At 37.0% G+C, this 16,663-nt stretch overlaps 2 non-coding genes across 2 annotated transcripts; one reads left to right on the top strand and one right to left on the bottom strand.

Annotated features, from left to right (window-relative positions):
• The first annotated feature begins 381 nt into the window (after nucleotides 1-381).
• On the top strand, nucleotides 382-453 carry Trnae-cuc. The gene has a single exon. It is a non-coding gene; the product is annotated as a tRNA-Glu (tRNA).
• A 436-nt stretch (nucleotides 454-889) lies between these two features.
• Trnak-cuu lies at nucleotides 890-962 on the bottom strand. Its single transcript has one exon. It is a non-coding gene; the product is annotated as a tRNA-Lys (tRNA).
• Between the last annotated feature and the right edge of the window lie 15,701 nt (nucleotides 963-16,663).

Consider the following 16,663-nt stretch of genomic DNA (forward strand, 5'->3'; position numbering starts at 1 on the left):
TTTTGTATCGCATGCGACGCTCAAGCGACAGCAGCCCAAACTGAAAGTTGAGAAATGGGGAAAACGGTTTTTAATAAAAATAGCGTTTCCTTTCGCGGAGTGGAAAAGTTCGCCATCAGGATTGGAATGGAGCTAAACGAACGCTGAGTGGAATGTAATTTGCATAGAAATTAGTTACAATTCAAGCTAAACCAAGTGAAGTGCTATTTTTATTCCAACTTTTTGGATGTTGCCAAAATTGGGTTTAAGTCGAAAGTTATTGCTGGTTTTGAAGATTCAGTGCCTTTACCACCAAGAATTTTCCCATGGAAAGTACTATAATACCGAAACTTATTCTTCAATTTAAAAACTTTTTTTTACTAAGCTTAGCCTTATACACAGTCCCATATTGTCTAGTGGTTAGGATATCCGGCTCTCACCCGGAAGGCCCGGGTTCGATTCCCGGTATGGGAAGCTTTTTGTGAGGGGTACACACCACAAACTGTTATCAGCATTGGTTAAATAGAGGGAGATACACAGCGAAAAAAAAAAAATTATCATATTGCCTCGATACGAAATTCAAATTGTTATAAAATTGTTATATGTAAAAACGACGTGATCATTGGGTGGTGTGTTGTTTATGATTTGGCCAATTACTAGGTCCATACAATTGTCATTTTTTTATGGACGGTCTTCTTTTATAGACCACGAGGGGACCACGTGGTTAATGGACAATAACTTATTCGCAAATTTACGTCGTTTTAACTGTTCAATACAATGATTCCAGTGTAATTTTACGCAACAAGTCCGACACACTGAAACACAGTGGTACTGAAGTCGACGTGATTATACTATTTGTTTTTTACTGTGTCATGATTCGGTAGCGAACCAGAAACGTAAAATAGATACGCGCCCAACGTGGGGCTCGAACCCACGACCCTGAGATTAAGAGTCTCATGCTCTACCGACTGAGCTAGCCGGGCTTGTTCTTCGTGAGGGCTCTATCTGCATTCATCAATTTCTCTTCATATTTGCTTTCTATGCGTTACTGCAGAAAAATTATTCTCTTTTCGTTACATATTCTCGTGCTATAGGGTGAAAAATCACTATATCCTGTTTTATTTACAAGAAATATTACAGATTTACCTAATTTAATGAAGTTATCAGCGAAAGAGAGGATCGATGAAGGGAAATCGGTCAAGTCGGTTAGGCACTTTTGCAGTAACAGTGCAGGTTTAATGACCACTCCATAGTTAGGGCAAATGTACCATCAGTGGTTCATCTAAGGGAAAATAGCTAAAATATGTTTATAAAATCATGAAATATGTAATTTTCAGGCTAAGTAGCCCCTTATTCGTTTTGGTAGCCATATTGGCTCCTCAGCTCGTTATTTCAAAGTAAAAAAAACTCAGTCCCCATAGTTGATATTCACGGAGAAAAAAGAATTGTCCAGTCAATCATATTTGCTGGTAGATGAATCATATTTACCGTAAAACGGGGTAACTTTGATAGTTTTTTTTCGAAGAAAACTTGAACATTTATGCATGCTGATTCAAAGAATTATAATTTATATTTTTAAAACAAGTATTTTACCAGTATCCTCACTATCGATTGCAGTTGATAGATTTCCAACAGATTTATTCTGAATGAATATATAATTTTTCATATAATTGAAAGTCGGTTTTCTGTTTTGGGGTAACTTTGATAATGGAGCATCAATCGAACAAAATTGAATGAATTAAGGAACATTTGTAGGGCGTTGCATACCTTTAGGCGTTTAACGCTATATGGAAATTTCTGACTTAGATTACAGAAATGGTCCCAGTTTGTAAAAATAGTTTTCGCTAAGGGTTTTGAGACCGAATTCGAGTTCTACTATAACAAGGCTATCAAGTATAAGTGACGAATTCATTATGACTTCATCAAATAGTGATCGTAGAACAGATTGTTTGAGAGCATTTCAAAATTGCTAAAATTTTATAAATTTTCCATATTTGCATATAAATCTTCAAATGTACTTGATTCCAACGAAAATAGCTTTAACATGAAGTGTCATACTAATATTCTTTACTTTTGCATTCGTTTTGCTTAACAGATTAGCAGGAACTTTGTTAATTCGTTTAGTATGTTGAGAGTCTCGCACTATCAAAGTTACCCGCATTATCAAAGTTACCCCGTTTTACATACATTCAACAGTATCTATGGTTGGTTTAACTATTTGGTATGACTGGTTCAACTACACAAAATTGTTGAATCAACCATAGATATGATTGACTCAATATTAATAATAATCAATTGATTCAAAAAAGTATCACTATATGCGCCAACATACAAGAAAATAATGATACTTTGCCAGCTATTTCAGTGCAAACCAACCTGACTTCCATTTATTCGAAATCGTGAGATATGTTAGCATCAATCATGCATGACACGAACAAATTTCAATGACGGCTTACTTCGCGTTAACGTCTTAATGTATCAGTCGTTAGATTCAAATGTATAAAAATCGCGATTCATTCGAAATTTCCCTGCAAAAATTCCACACACAGCGTAACAAAAATGACATTTTTGTGTGTCTCAAAGATCAAATCATGTGTCTCTTAAAATTGGACTCGGAAAAAATGCGACCCTTTTATTGGATGTACTTTTTATCACGTGAGTAAAAATAATGAAATTTGGGGTAATACAGTCAACTCTCCCTAACTCGATATTGAAGGGACTTAACTAAAAATAAACATAACACTCTAACTGTACTAGTTTAGAGTGTTATGTTTATGAGACTTTGTACGCGCCATTAATTATGTTGTTCTTTTGAGAGTTGTGTCTGATCTTTCGACCTTGACGCTTGCTCCTGCGGGGCCGGTGATGAGGGCAGGATCAAACATGTCGCGCGTCGGTCGAGTGAAAGTGAAAAAGTGGCGTGATCCTTTAGTTGTGTTTGATCCTTCCTTAACCTTTATTTTTGTAATTAAAAAAAAAAAAACTTTGAATGATTCGACACTACGAGTGTAGACTTGCGAAAGGTTCACTTTATTCAACAAACTTTGAAAGGTTCGTTACGTCAAGTGTCGGCATAATTTTTCTCTACATAGATATTGTTCATATTAAATGAAAATATTCTATTTACATATAAGCATGTTTATATCTCACCAATAATTATCATGGTCTAATCGCTTATCAAAGTGAATCCTGTGACCCAACGATCCTCTCCATTAACAAACATCCCTCCCAGTAACCTTTGTGGAGATGCAGAGGCAAACACGGTCTCCAAATAGCAAAGGTAACACACTAACATTCCTTCCCCCAATCCCACCTGACTGCAAGGACGTGGCCGGTGCCGTAATTGACCATGTATAAATAGAGGCACTGAATTATGCACACTGAAGAAGATTATGGCCAATCCCAGCCGATCTTCTAGTTGATTCTTTGTGCATCACTGACATCGGTCAATCACGGAATAGCAACCATTGATATGTGTAGTCAGTCTAAGCTAAGCTAAGCTAAGCCATAAATTATGTTGTTCTTTTGACTTTTAATGTGCGCCATGTGTTGGTGCTGTCTCGCTTGCTCTCCCGCTCAACTTGAAAATAGGGCGCTCAGTGAATTCAAACGTTTCATAGTATGCATAGGCTCACGTGTACGCGATCTGTCAAATAGTTTTCAAGATAAACTCGAAATAAGAAGGGCAAATCTTGGGCGCGGTGATCGATAATCCTGGTCAATCGCACAGATGGATCGGCAAAAGGCTTGGAATATACCATTCCACCGTTTGCCTCGTTGTGAAGATGTTCCAGGAGACGAAGACCATCGAGCGGCGCGCTGGAAGTGGCTGAAACCCGAAAAAAACGACATACCCAGAGAAGTCGCGGAAGATAAGGTAGTACTTTAAGGATAACCCGAACCATTCTACCCAAAACGTGACCAAAAAGGTCAATTCGTCGAAGTGGTTTGTCCAGCAGACGATTAAGCGGGCTGGGCTACGTGCTTTTAAAGTCAGGAAGGCGCCAAACCGGACTGACAAGCAAAACACGGTTGCCAAATTGCGTGCGCGGAAGCTGTACCATGAGTGGATGGTCAAGCCAGACGGTCTCGTCATGAACGACGAACCATACATCAAGGCGGACACCAAACAAATCCCTGGCCTCTAGTTTTTTGTCGGTACGTCCCGCATGGAAGTTCCGGAAGCGAAAGATGGACACATTCGCGAAGAAGTATCTATTGTGACAGGCTATCTGCGAGAGCGGACGGTACAGCAAGCCGTTCGTTACAACCAGCACCATAAACGGGCAGATTTATCGAGAGGAATGCTTGCAGAAGCGCTTGCTGCCCTTCCTCCGCTCTCACAGTGGGCCCACACTGTTGTGGCTGGATCTCGCTTCGTACCATTACGCCAAGCCTGTAATGGATTGGTACACTGAGAATAATTCGCATCTAGTTTATATGTGCGGCACCCATAGATTTTTGCAATCAAGCTTTGCACCGATGCAGATAAAACCAGTGAAACTGGAACCCTTAATTTTTACATGCGACGCACACCCAAAATAAGGGGGGATTCAAATGCATCCAAATAAATCTACTTTTATAATTTATGTGCGGTAACAAGTAATAAACAAATGGCTTGCTTTTATTATTATTTTTTATTTGTTTGCTTTTCTTCGATGATTTAAAAAAAAAAGCAAAAGAGTAGATTCATCTTTAAAACTGAATTATATGAAAGTCATTAGGTACATGTTTAGTTATGTCAAGATTGATCTACGTTCCTGCAGCTGATGGTACAGCGATTCGGGTAATGGTCGGAGTCTTCGGATTGTCTACCGTTGTCTCCATCAGGGTTGTTAACGTTAATCAACGATTAACGCCGTTTCGTTGATTCGTTGACGTTGATTTCAACGATTTAACGGAACTACCGTTGATTTTCAAGAGCCGTTGATCAACGATAACGTTAACGTATAGCGTTGATTTAACGTCAACGACAAAGCGTTATTTCTCGCGTAAAATTTTTCGTCTTGTGACTAGGCGACCTGTTGTATTTTCGGCAGCTTAGTCTCAGGTGGTTTTCTAAAACCTATTAGGCATAAAATTTGTGTCGATAATTTTAGTATAAAAACGGTATACAGATAAATGAAAACTCTCATGACGAAGAAAACAAAACGGCCGACAATACGTAATTTCCCCTACCTAGCTTCAAATAATCAAAATTTGGCTTTCATTATTTAGTTTTTGAAGTTGAGTATAAATTTAAATAAAGAAACACTTTACGCAGCAGCATAAGATCATTATTTATTGTTATATATGTATGTAGGGGAAAAGCTGTACCAATTTTCGGATTTCTATACAAAGTAGGTCAAAATCGTATGGCGACCCATTAATACGATTTTGACCTGGTGTGGGTGGTGCTTTTCCCCTATTTTAAAAATTACATTTGACATAATTCTCAGTGTCTACCAAATGCCGTCGTTTGCATCTGGCGTTAAGTTTAAGGTTAAGAGTATATCATTCACCGAGACCTAATGCAATGAAGAAATGCAGTATAGCTTAAACTTGTTCTGAAAATCTTCAAGCGATTTTCCGGTTTCTACATTCATCACTATGGCAGCTATGCTGGCGATTGACGATGCTCTGCAGGAATTACATAACCACATACGTTGTGAAGTGGATACCATCATCCATCGTCAAAAAATAAAAAAATACTTGGACGGACAAGCTGCGTCGTGGAACATTGTGGTCCTAGATCAACTGAATGGAAAGCTGTAGGGAATGTTCTTCGATTATCAGGGCACCTCATTGCTTGCGTTCAGGCCGATTCTTCTCTTTTTCGGATCTCGGTGACAGTACGATAAAACTTGTACTTGACTTGACATCACTGTTGCGCAGTTGTTTGTAAGTTCAGGTCTTCTTTGTTGAGTGAATCTTCCCACTCGGTAAGTTGGTCAACCAGGAGTGCAGTTAAATTTTGGCGGTTGAATATGCTTCTGATCCTTGGATTCGATGGTTCACTTTAATTGCTTGGAACCGTTCAAGTCGAAGGAAGACACGTTCCTTTTGAGATCGTGATTATTATGTTTGAACAGGCAGACTGCTGGATACAGAATGATAATAATGGGGTAGGTATTCATAATGAAATATGTCTTCAAACTTTCCTTAGATACGATGTCTGCATGGTAACGATTTATTAATCGGCGCAACAAAAAATATTCATAGCAGTCGCATAAACCACACAATTAACGCTTGGTTAGCGATAATCCGTTGACGTTGATTTAACGCAACTCGTTGACGTTGACGCTAACATTTATGAAAATCAACGCAACGACGTTAACGTTGATTTTCCACAATCGTGACGTTGACGGCGTTAATCGTTGATTAACGTTAACAACCCTGGTCTCCATGTTTGAAGTTTCCGGCTGCCCCAAGGTACTTGTTTCTATGCCAGTCATACCAGGTCCGTACCACTTGGTTTTAGATTGGGTACCACTTCTAGTATTGCAGTTGGTCACGTCCTGTTTATGAATGGATATATCCGGTTAAATTAGTACATAGAACTTTTAGACAGTTTTACCTTGCGTTCAGAAAAAACAGCCCATCATCGAACACTACCGAGCAGCTGCAAACATGTTTTTTTTGTTAGCAGTTACGCATGACCCACATGTTGAAAGATATGAATACGCAATCGAATTCATTTTATATGTTATTCGCACATGAAACATAATGGAGATTTCATCTCAGTGTACGAAGCGAAGGGCGTTAATATGTTCCCAAAGGAGGCAAACTACTTGTGCCCCTACTCACGTTTTCATAGAAATAGTAGTCCAGCAAAAACAGCACATTTGTTGCGAGTGTTTCCTTTGCAAGATTATTGCCTTTAAGCTTTTGATGCAATTTTTGAAATCGGATACAAAACTGTTTCACCTTAATTTGAGATATTTCAACCCAGATATATATTCTACAGAACTCGATAAACCACATTATAAGACCAGCAGTCTCCTCAGAGCAAGAAGCCAGACGTTGTTGAGATGGAGTTTAATTAGATGCTATGTCACCACACGCGACTGTAGGGTTCCCCCATAATAATGGCGGGAAGAGGGCGCAGTGTGTCAGCTATGGTCGGGAGCTGGGCTGAGGTTGGGAAAATGCTTGCCAACATTGTCGTGTTGTTGTCGTCGAGAAAGCAACGAGTCGCCTCTCATGTATTCATAACATCATTGGCGTAGCTAGGATTTTTTGCTGGAGGGAGCCTAGGGGGGGCCTGGCAAATATTAGTCTTATAGAAGTTATGTCAGTCGCAATAACAAGATTTTCACAAATTTCGTAGTTTTAACAGATTTGTATTGATTTTATTTATTTGTTATTTTGTCTCATTTCGTGGCGCATCAATGATACTTGTAAATTTTTATTTGCGCTACGGAAAAGATTCATTCTTTTTGTAACCCAGTGAAAAATTATTCAAGAATTCTTGCAAAAAAAAAAACTCACAAGGAATGTCCAACATTTTTTTCTGGTAATTAACCATGTGGTTTGAAGAGATTCCTTTTAGAACTAGTACGGGAATTTCTTCGTGAATTTTTTTCGTACTTTTCAGTGATTTCTTCAAGAACTCCTTTTCACTGAGTTCGTCCTGGGATTCTCACAGAAAATCATTCCCAAACTTTTTGATCTCATCATAAAATTTCTCGAAAAATCGAATTGTTTAAAAATTCTCAAAGAATTCCAACAGAGAATGCTTTAGAAATTCTTTTGATCATTTCTCCTGGAAGGCCCTGTACGTAATTATCAAATATAAATTGCAATTGTAAGTTTAAAGTATCCTCCAGTTGTTTATAAATAATTTGTTGAGAATGTTCAGAAAGTACTGAGCGTTTCTCCAAAAATTGGTACTAAAAATTCAAAGAGTTTCACCAAAAATGTCTTCAAGATCACCAAGCAAGGATTCATTTCACGAATTCTCCAAAGAGTTCACCAACAGCTGAAGCAAAATAATTATTCAGACTTTCTGCAAAAAAAAATCTTCCAGGTGTTGCTTTCCTGTTGGCTTCCTCGTAATATTCTACAAAAACATCATGAGCAATTAAGAAGAGTTCAATTGGGAAAATGTAACTCATGATTTCTCAAAGAAGTTTTCCGCAGATCTATCTGCATTTTTTCACAAATTATTATTTTTTTTGATTTCTCTAAAGACATCCACAGCAACATCCCACATGCCTTCAAAACTCTCACGAAAATATTTTTTTATATTTTCAAAAATGCCTAACTAAAAGTGTTTAGAAAATTCTAACATTTCTTTGAAGTTACTAGCGGAATACGTTCAACTGTTCTTTCAAAAACTCAAAGTTTCATCGAGTAATTTGTTAAAGGATTTCTTAGAAAACCGCATTATGGTTTTCCTAGGATCCTCCCGAAAAATTTACCAAAAATTAATCTCAGTACTTCCCAGAGATGTTTTTTCTTTGAACAGCTCTAACGATTAATTTGGGAATTTATTTAAGAAATTTTTCATCAGTTTTACTAAGATTTTGCAATTTATTCTTGAAATTATCGAAAAATTTCTTCAGAAAATTTATCAAGTATATTTTAAGACTCTAGAAATAGCTCCATTTTTTCGGAATGGTAATCTCAGGATTCTTCCATAAATAACATTTAAAAGTTTGCCCAAACTCTATATTTTTTGGTTCAAAAACTTCTCCAGGAATATCTCAATATATTTAGCGGTTGCTTTATGAATTCCTCTACGCATCACTCCATATCAGTTTTCTATACATACAAAAAATGTTCGAAGGAACTTTGTTTGTAATTTTTAAAATAATTACAGCTTTAAAATAATTCGGAAAAAAAACTAAATTTCTGTCGTAGATTCAAGAATTAAACCGTAGAGTTTCTGAAACTTGTTGACAATGTACCTCTGAGAAAAGCTTAAAAAGTCCTCGAAGGATTTACCACGGACATTTTTGTTTCTTTTTTCTTCAGATTTTTTAATAGAACAGGATTGGTGTTAAAACGGATGGAACTTATACTGAGTGTGTGTAATTAAAATCTTAGATAATTTTGTATATGAACTTTAAAGTTTCATGATACTACTGTGAACATATTGATGTCGAAAAAATTCATTTTGCTTACCTTTAGAAATTCCAAACAAACTTTTTATAGATTTTTTTTTGTACTACTGTAGAAGTTTAACGCGAAAATATTGCCGGTATTTTTAAGAACATAACCGAACATGTAGTGTAGTTAAACTCATAATGTAATATTTTCATGAATTTAAAACTTGGGGGAAACTTTTGCATTAATTAAAAAATTGTTGAGTAATTCCTTATGGATTTTCAGAAATCAAGAACCATACGCATAAGAATTCTATATTTTTTTAACCTTTCTGTTTTACCTTTTTAAAGATTCTTCAAAATGTTTCTTTTTGAAGTATGGAAAGATTTTTGTATGAAGTTCCTCAAAGCTTCATGCGAAGAAGGAAAAACAACAAAATGTTGAAGCAGGTAGAACAATAGGTGGGCAACGGTGCAATGAAAGATAATTTATAATCTATAAACAATGTAATTTACAGGATAGTTAAAACCTCTCTAATAATTTTACAAATAAAGCAATTTTTTAGGAAGTTCTATCAAAATCTTCTTTAAAAATTATTCTTGAAATATATCCTTCCTTGACCTCTGGTTCTCTAGAATCCTACCAGAAAGCCTTTTGCCCTCGTATCGTACAAAAATTCAAACCAAGAATATGAATTCTAACAATTCTAACACCGACCAATTGGTGTTTAGATAGACTGGAGCAAGTATTTCTGAATGATTTCTGGAAAACGTACTTCAAGCATTTGGAATAACCAAACATTTGCCTTTTTTGCTGTAATGTTGAAGCTTATGAATTTTGTAACACATCTGTATCAAAATTTATACAGTCTTCTACTTATCTTTAGAAGGCTAAAATATCATCTAATCCGGTCTGTCTGAACACCGACCTTTTGGAGAAATTATTTGTGGAGAAGTATTTCAAGGAAGATCAATAAAAATTTCTTTATGAATATCTTAATAATCTTTTTTTTTCATGGGGGTTTTCAACAAATTTCCTCTGAAGATTCGAAGGCAAGAGAAATTTCAAAAACAATTTTCTTTCCATTTCTGGAATAATCCGGGGATTTGAAGCAAAATTTCTAGAAAAAAAAAACATAAAAGATTTTGTGGCGCAATTTGTGATGTATTTTGGACACATTTTTTAAGGACTTTTGATCAACTTTGCGGAAGAATTTGTAATAAAATTTTTGGGAAAAATATTTTAACAAATTCACAGAAGTATTTCTAGTAGAACTTTCAGCAAAATGTCTCAGTATTAGATTCGACAGAATGAATGATTTTTCGGAGGAATTGCGAGGAAATACTGAATTGTTGAAAGATTTTTTTTAGGTGAATCCGGGAGCATTCTCCGGGAACATTCTCCGGAATCAATTTACCAATAAAAAGAAGACATGAAAGGAATGGAGCTTTGAATAAGTCCGACAACATTAGTTGACCATTTTCCAAGAAATTTGCAAAAGTTCTAAAGCTACCCTTCAATATTCCTTGAGGAATTTGACTACACTAAAATTGTATAAAGAATATTGAAAAGTTTTCTGAAAAATGTTGTTGAAATCTGTAGAAAATTTGTCAAATTATTCAGTAAATTTATTCATGTGAAAATACCTAAACAATTGAATCAAAATCAACCAAAGATTTTTTTGATGGATTTGTTTGGATTGGAAACCAGGTTAAATTTCTGCCATTCATCTGAAGAAAACTTGGCCATGCCGAAACTCCTTGAAAGTTCAGCCTTATTTTTCGACAAGAATTCCCGCTATGTATTGTTTGAGAAATTCCTCTAGTAATTTTGTCTATTTTTCCAATTATTCGTTCGAACATTATAGAGTCTCTTTAGTGAATTCTCATTAGGGAAATCATTATTACCTCCCAAGTAACAATTTCAGTGCTTTTTGATCTTAGATGTTATTTATGGAGGTTTTATTAGAGATGTATCCATTCCTAACAGATTTAATAAAGCATTGCCAAGTGCCAAACGTTCTTTTCGGTAAAACCCACTTTAAAATGCTTTGTAGATATCTACAAGAGCTCCTGTTAAAACTTATTTGCTGGCCACATTTTTTGATAACAAATTGTATTTTGAAGGAGCTGTGTAGAGTCTATTAAAACCTATACTTAAAACCTCATCTTGCTTGTCTTGTCAAGGCATTAGTAAAACTTCTAAGACTACGCTAGCAAGGGTCATTTGCCCCATCTACAAGAAGGGCGACAAACTGGAATGTGAAAACTATCGTGCGATCACTATCCTGAATGCCGCCTACAAAGTGCTATCCCAGATTATCTTCCGTCGTCTATCACCAATAACAAATGAGTTTGTGGGAAGTTATCAAGCTGGTTTCATCAACGGCCGCTCGACAACGGACCAAATCTTCACTGTACGGCAAATCCTCCAGAAATGCCGTGAATACCAAGTCCCAACGCATCACTTGTTCATCGATTTCAAAGCGGCTTATGATAGCATCGACCGCGAAGAGCTATGGAAAATCATGGATGAATACAGCTTTCCCGGGAAGCTCACAAGATTGATCAGAGCAACGATGGACGGTGTGCAGAATAGCGTGAAGATTTCGGGTGAACATTCCAGTTCGTTCGAATCCCGCCGGGGACTTCGACAGGCTGATGGACTTTCGTGCCTGCTGTTCAACATCGCGCTAGAAGGTGTCATGCGGAGAGCCGGGTTCAATAACCGAGGTACGATTTTCACAAGATTCACCCAATTTGTTTGCTTCGCGGATGATATGGATATTGTCGGCAGAACATCTGGAACGGTGGCAGACCTGTACACCCGCCTGAAACGTGAAGCGACAAAAGTCGGCCTGATGGTGAATGCGCCAAAAACAAAGTACATGCTGATAGGCGGAACCGAGCGCGACAGAGCCCGCCTGGGAAGCAGTGTTACGATAGACGGGGATACTTTTGAGGTGGTTGATGAGTTCGTCTACCTCGGATCCTTGTTAACGGCTGATAACAACGTTAGCCGTGAAATACGGAGACGCATCATCAGTGGAAGTCGCGCCTACTATGGGCTCCAGAAGAAGCTGCGGTCGAGAAAGATTCACCCTCGCACCAAATGTACCATGTACAAAACGCTTATAAGACCGGTGGTCCTCTATGGACATGAAGCATGGACCATGCTGGAAGAGGACCTGCAAGCACTTGGAGTGTTCGAACGAAGGGTGCTTAGGACGATCTTTGGCGGAGTACAGGAAAACGGTGTGTGGCGGCGGAGAATGAACCACGAGCTCGCTAGGCTCTTCGGCGAACCCAGTATCCAGAAGGGTGCGCTGGGCAGGGCATGTTGCAAGACTACCGGACAACAATCCTGCAAAGATGGTGTTCGCGTCGAATCCGGTTGGCACAAGAAGGCGAGGAGCACAGCGAGCGAGGTGGCTTGATCAGGTACAACAAGATCTGGAGAACGTGGGCCAAAATCGAAGTTGGAGAGACACAGCCATGGACCGAGTAAATTGGCGTAACATCGTTAACGAGGTTTTATCAAATTAATTGATGTAATACCACCTAAATAATAAGACTACGCTAAGTCATGTTAAGGCCTTCTTAAATCTCAACTGTCTGATGCATGTTATTGGATTGCAGTCTGCGTGTGGTTATCAATATCATTATGTTGATAATAATAATCACGTAGTTAATTATAGATTAATCAGAACGCAAACATAGAAATGACAAATATTCCTCTCGAAGAATTAACAGAATATCGCATATTTTTCCCATACTTGCCTGAACTTCCCGTTCTAGTGGGACAACTATGCTGCACACAACAGCTGAGCTACACGATAAAAACTTACATTTTTCAGGCACTTATCACTTACCGTTTTCTGCATCAATACTACCGATCAAGCACGACGGGCTTTATTATCACAATTCATTCCAATAAAACAGTTAGATACATAACGGCACAATTTTGATAAAATGAATTACATCACAAAATTGAATCTTCCGATTTATTTACCTTTTTGACAGCACTAGCTTTCCTGAGTGCATTAAGTTTAAGTCAAGGCTCCCAAAAAACCAATTTGTCTTTGTGCAGAACAAATATTCTGATTTAGGAATATTTTAGCCAGTGAGAGTTTTGCGCACGGGTTCTTAAGATCAAAAGCGTTTATGAATGATTATATTGTTCGGAATAATCACCAATTGATCTTAAACCATCCCAGACAAGACCAGCAGGATTTAACTGGATGGAATCCATTTTTATTGTCGCCGTTTCGGATTAATAATTACAATATGCGTGGGAAATTCCAATTTATGATTGAGATGAGCATGAAATCATTCTGAAAATGGAATGCAGTAAAATATTGGATAGCCAATAATGATGTCGTAATTGTGGCGCGTTGCTGTAAATCGAAAAATTTTATGTCATTCCACCAGTAAATTTTTATTGGCAGGAATTTCACGCGATAGTAAGGAAATTTTCTGCCACGCAAAAAATGATTATTTTAATTTATTATTATGAGTCAGCAGACATCATGATGGTTTCAATATCAAAAAAATGTCATGATTTATAAACAAATTATTGGTTTATGCTTGTTCAATCATGAGCTTTTAACATTGGTTTTATTCTGTGTATTAGGATATCGTAAAAGATTTAATACCGCTAGTTGAGCTCAATAAGGCTATACAATAGCTCTTATGAATGTTTTATAGCATACTACAAAGCTAGATGTATTCATACGATACAAAACTAAGAAGTTTAGAAACGGTTTTAAGGTATAGTCTTAACAACCTCCTGTAGTGTGGGCCTTTTCGGGCTTAACGGAGTTTTATCAAAGGTTTATTATGGTTATTAAGACTAATAAGTTCTAAAATGAGTTTTAACAATATGGTGGTAACAACAGCTTGTAGTAAATGAAAAAACTTAAAATGTTACTTCTGACACCTCGAGTAGGGTATCCTAAACACATGAAAAATAAGAAGGCAGTGAATATGCTGCTTTATGGTGAAACAGCATAATTTGGATTAAAAGAAACTAATTTTGGGAATAAAATTGACGCTTGTATAACGGTATTTTTTTTGCAATGAGATTTTGAAAAATTGCGCTAATCCCATACAACAAGAAGCTAGTTATTACAGTAACCAATCGATCGACAGCCGGACGGTTAAGCTTTCACCGAGGTCAGAACCGTCACGCTGATGCCGTGTAAGACAAGCATGGTGTTCTCTAAAATAACGTAACCACTGAAGAGTTTTTTGTCAAAAACAAGAATCACGTTATTGTTGTTTGATGAGGGGGACTTTAACCTGAAGGTCATTCGTCCCTTACAAGAGCCAAGTACATTGATTGAGAAGATTTTGCTTCGTGTTTATTTTTAATTGAAATTTTTACTATTATCAAAAATTCTGGGGGGGGCCTGGATGACTCTGGAGGGGGCCAGGCCCCCCCGGCCCCCCCTGTTCCTACGCCAATGCATAACATCCAATACCTGCCTAGCTAACCGACGACATGACTGACTGACACGGCCTGGTAGAAAAAAATACTGCGAAAAAGCGGGAAACGTGGAAAAGTTAAAGTTCGCGACTGGCCCCACTAAGGCTTGGCTGAATGATAGGGAAACTTGGAAACATCCAAGCACGCCAGCTACAGGCTGCACACATTGGCAGGCTACCATACATAAGTCGGATAAAACCTCAAAAACTGTCGAAAATGGTAGAAAATTCTACCATTTGCCAATTTCTGAACGCTGATTCAGCTGGCGTCAAATATTACATATAATGCGAATTATCAGTCATAAGAGTAAGTTTAATTATTGATTCTTAAATTTAATATGAATTTTTTATTCTCATTCTTGAAATAATGCTGCCAAATAGTTCTTTTATCAACATAACATAGTTTACAAGTTTAAGTTCCTAGACTGACTTTCTTTTTGATGATCTGAAGTGAACTTTAGTTCTGGTCCACCTTGAAGATGTTGACTCTGCCATGGATTGATGCCGTTTGAGCCTTAGTATAGTCTTATTATAACGTTGTTTGAAAAGAAAAAGAGGTTTTATGCCTTGTTGAGAAAGACTAGAAAAGATAATCACTCAAATGGGCTTTTCCCTCTTTCCAAATTTAAAGTTAAAATAAATAAATAAATAAACAAATTTCAGTTATGAAGTCTAAGCATTTACCATCGAAACAATCTTGCGCACTACCAAATCCAACTTTGAACTAAAATTTTATTGGTGCTTTTTTTTTGAGTGAAAAACATTATTTGAATAAAATATGAAAACCAAATTTAATACTTTACCATTTAATTCCACTCGAATGATACGTGTATTGCGACCTCAACTGTAAGGCCGTCTTCAGAGTCTGTACTAGACTCTTCCACTAAACAGCTTGAATTTGATTTTTTTCAATGATCTTTTGAAACAATCTTTCTATTGTGTTTACTTCACTGTTATAAAGTGTACACTGGAAGATGAAAGAACTTTTCCCAAGATTCATAACATAATCTTGGGAAAAGTTCTTCCATCTTTCAGTGTACTCTTTATAACAGTGAAGTAAACACAATAGAAAGATTGTTCCAAACATTATGGAAATGCAGTGTTGCATGGGATTCTGTGAGATAAGGGCTCAGGATTCCATTATAATCTCACCATACCACCAAAATCCAAAGTAAATTTTGTGCCACATACCGAATAAGAGATCTTTTGAATTGTTTCACAAAAAAGTACTTGCTCTCCCAAACACGAAGTGTTCTACGAGCACTTTTGCATACTCTGTAAAAACTAAAAATTGTAGAAAAAATTCTAGTGACATACTCTAACATCAAGGCTTTAGATATCCAAAATAAATCACATTAATAAATTTTTAGATCCATACTGAACTTCGCAGCGATTTATTGTACTTATTATTCCATGTATAGTTAATAGAAATTGAATAACTGTTAATTTTTTAGTTGAAAATTTTATTTTTTCTTAGTTGATTTGTAAGAAATTATGATATTAAATTTTGAGGTTTTGCCCCCACTGTGCTGCGGTAAGTTTGATGTTGGCTCGATGAGCGCGAGTAGAGTGTAGAAGAGTAAAGCACTTCATATCGGTTGCTAGTTTATCGCCGCTTCCACATTGTTACACAATGCGTTTAAGGGGTCATGTACAAATTATGTCACGGTCCAAGGGGGGGGGGAGGTCAAGCCAAGCGTGACAAGTCTTACAAAAGTTTCGGAGGACCCATACAAAAAGCGTGACAAAGGGGGGGAGGGGGTCGAAAAAGTTGAAATTTAGCGTGACATAATTTGTGTACCATTCCTAAGAAGTGGAATCAAATGCCACGCATCAATTAAGTAAAGATCAAAATTGTACTGCTGAACAAATAGAGTCCAAATGTTATTATGACAATTAGGTATAGTAATATGTAACACTCCGTTTTTCTCATACTCGTCAACATCCCAGAACGAAGTCACTGACATTGAAAACAGAGCAAACGCAGAGATGGTTACACATGAGTGATTCATTACCTAGCCACTCGCAATAAATTTCGTTCAACATTATCACTTGATGAGTCACGAAAGTTGCGATTGAATGTTTTCCCCATTTCTCATGGTCATCCCACATTTTTTTTTTTTTTCTCGCGCTATCCGCTGTTTGAAGGTGCATTCGTTAGATGTGTT

This window comes from Aedes aegypti, chromosome 2 (assembly GCF_002204515.2).
Source record: "Aedes aegypti strain LVP_AGWG chromosome 2, AaegL5.0 Primary Assembly, whole genome shotgun sequence".
NCBI classification, from domain to species: Eukaryota; Metazoa; Arthropoda; class Insecta; order Diptera; family Culicidae; genus Aedes; species Aedes aegypti.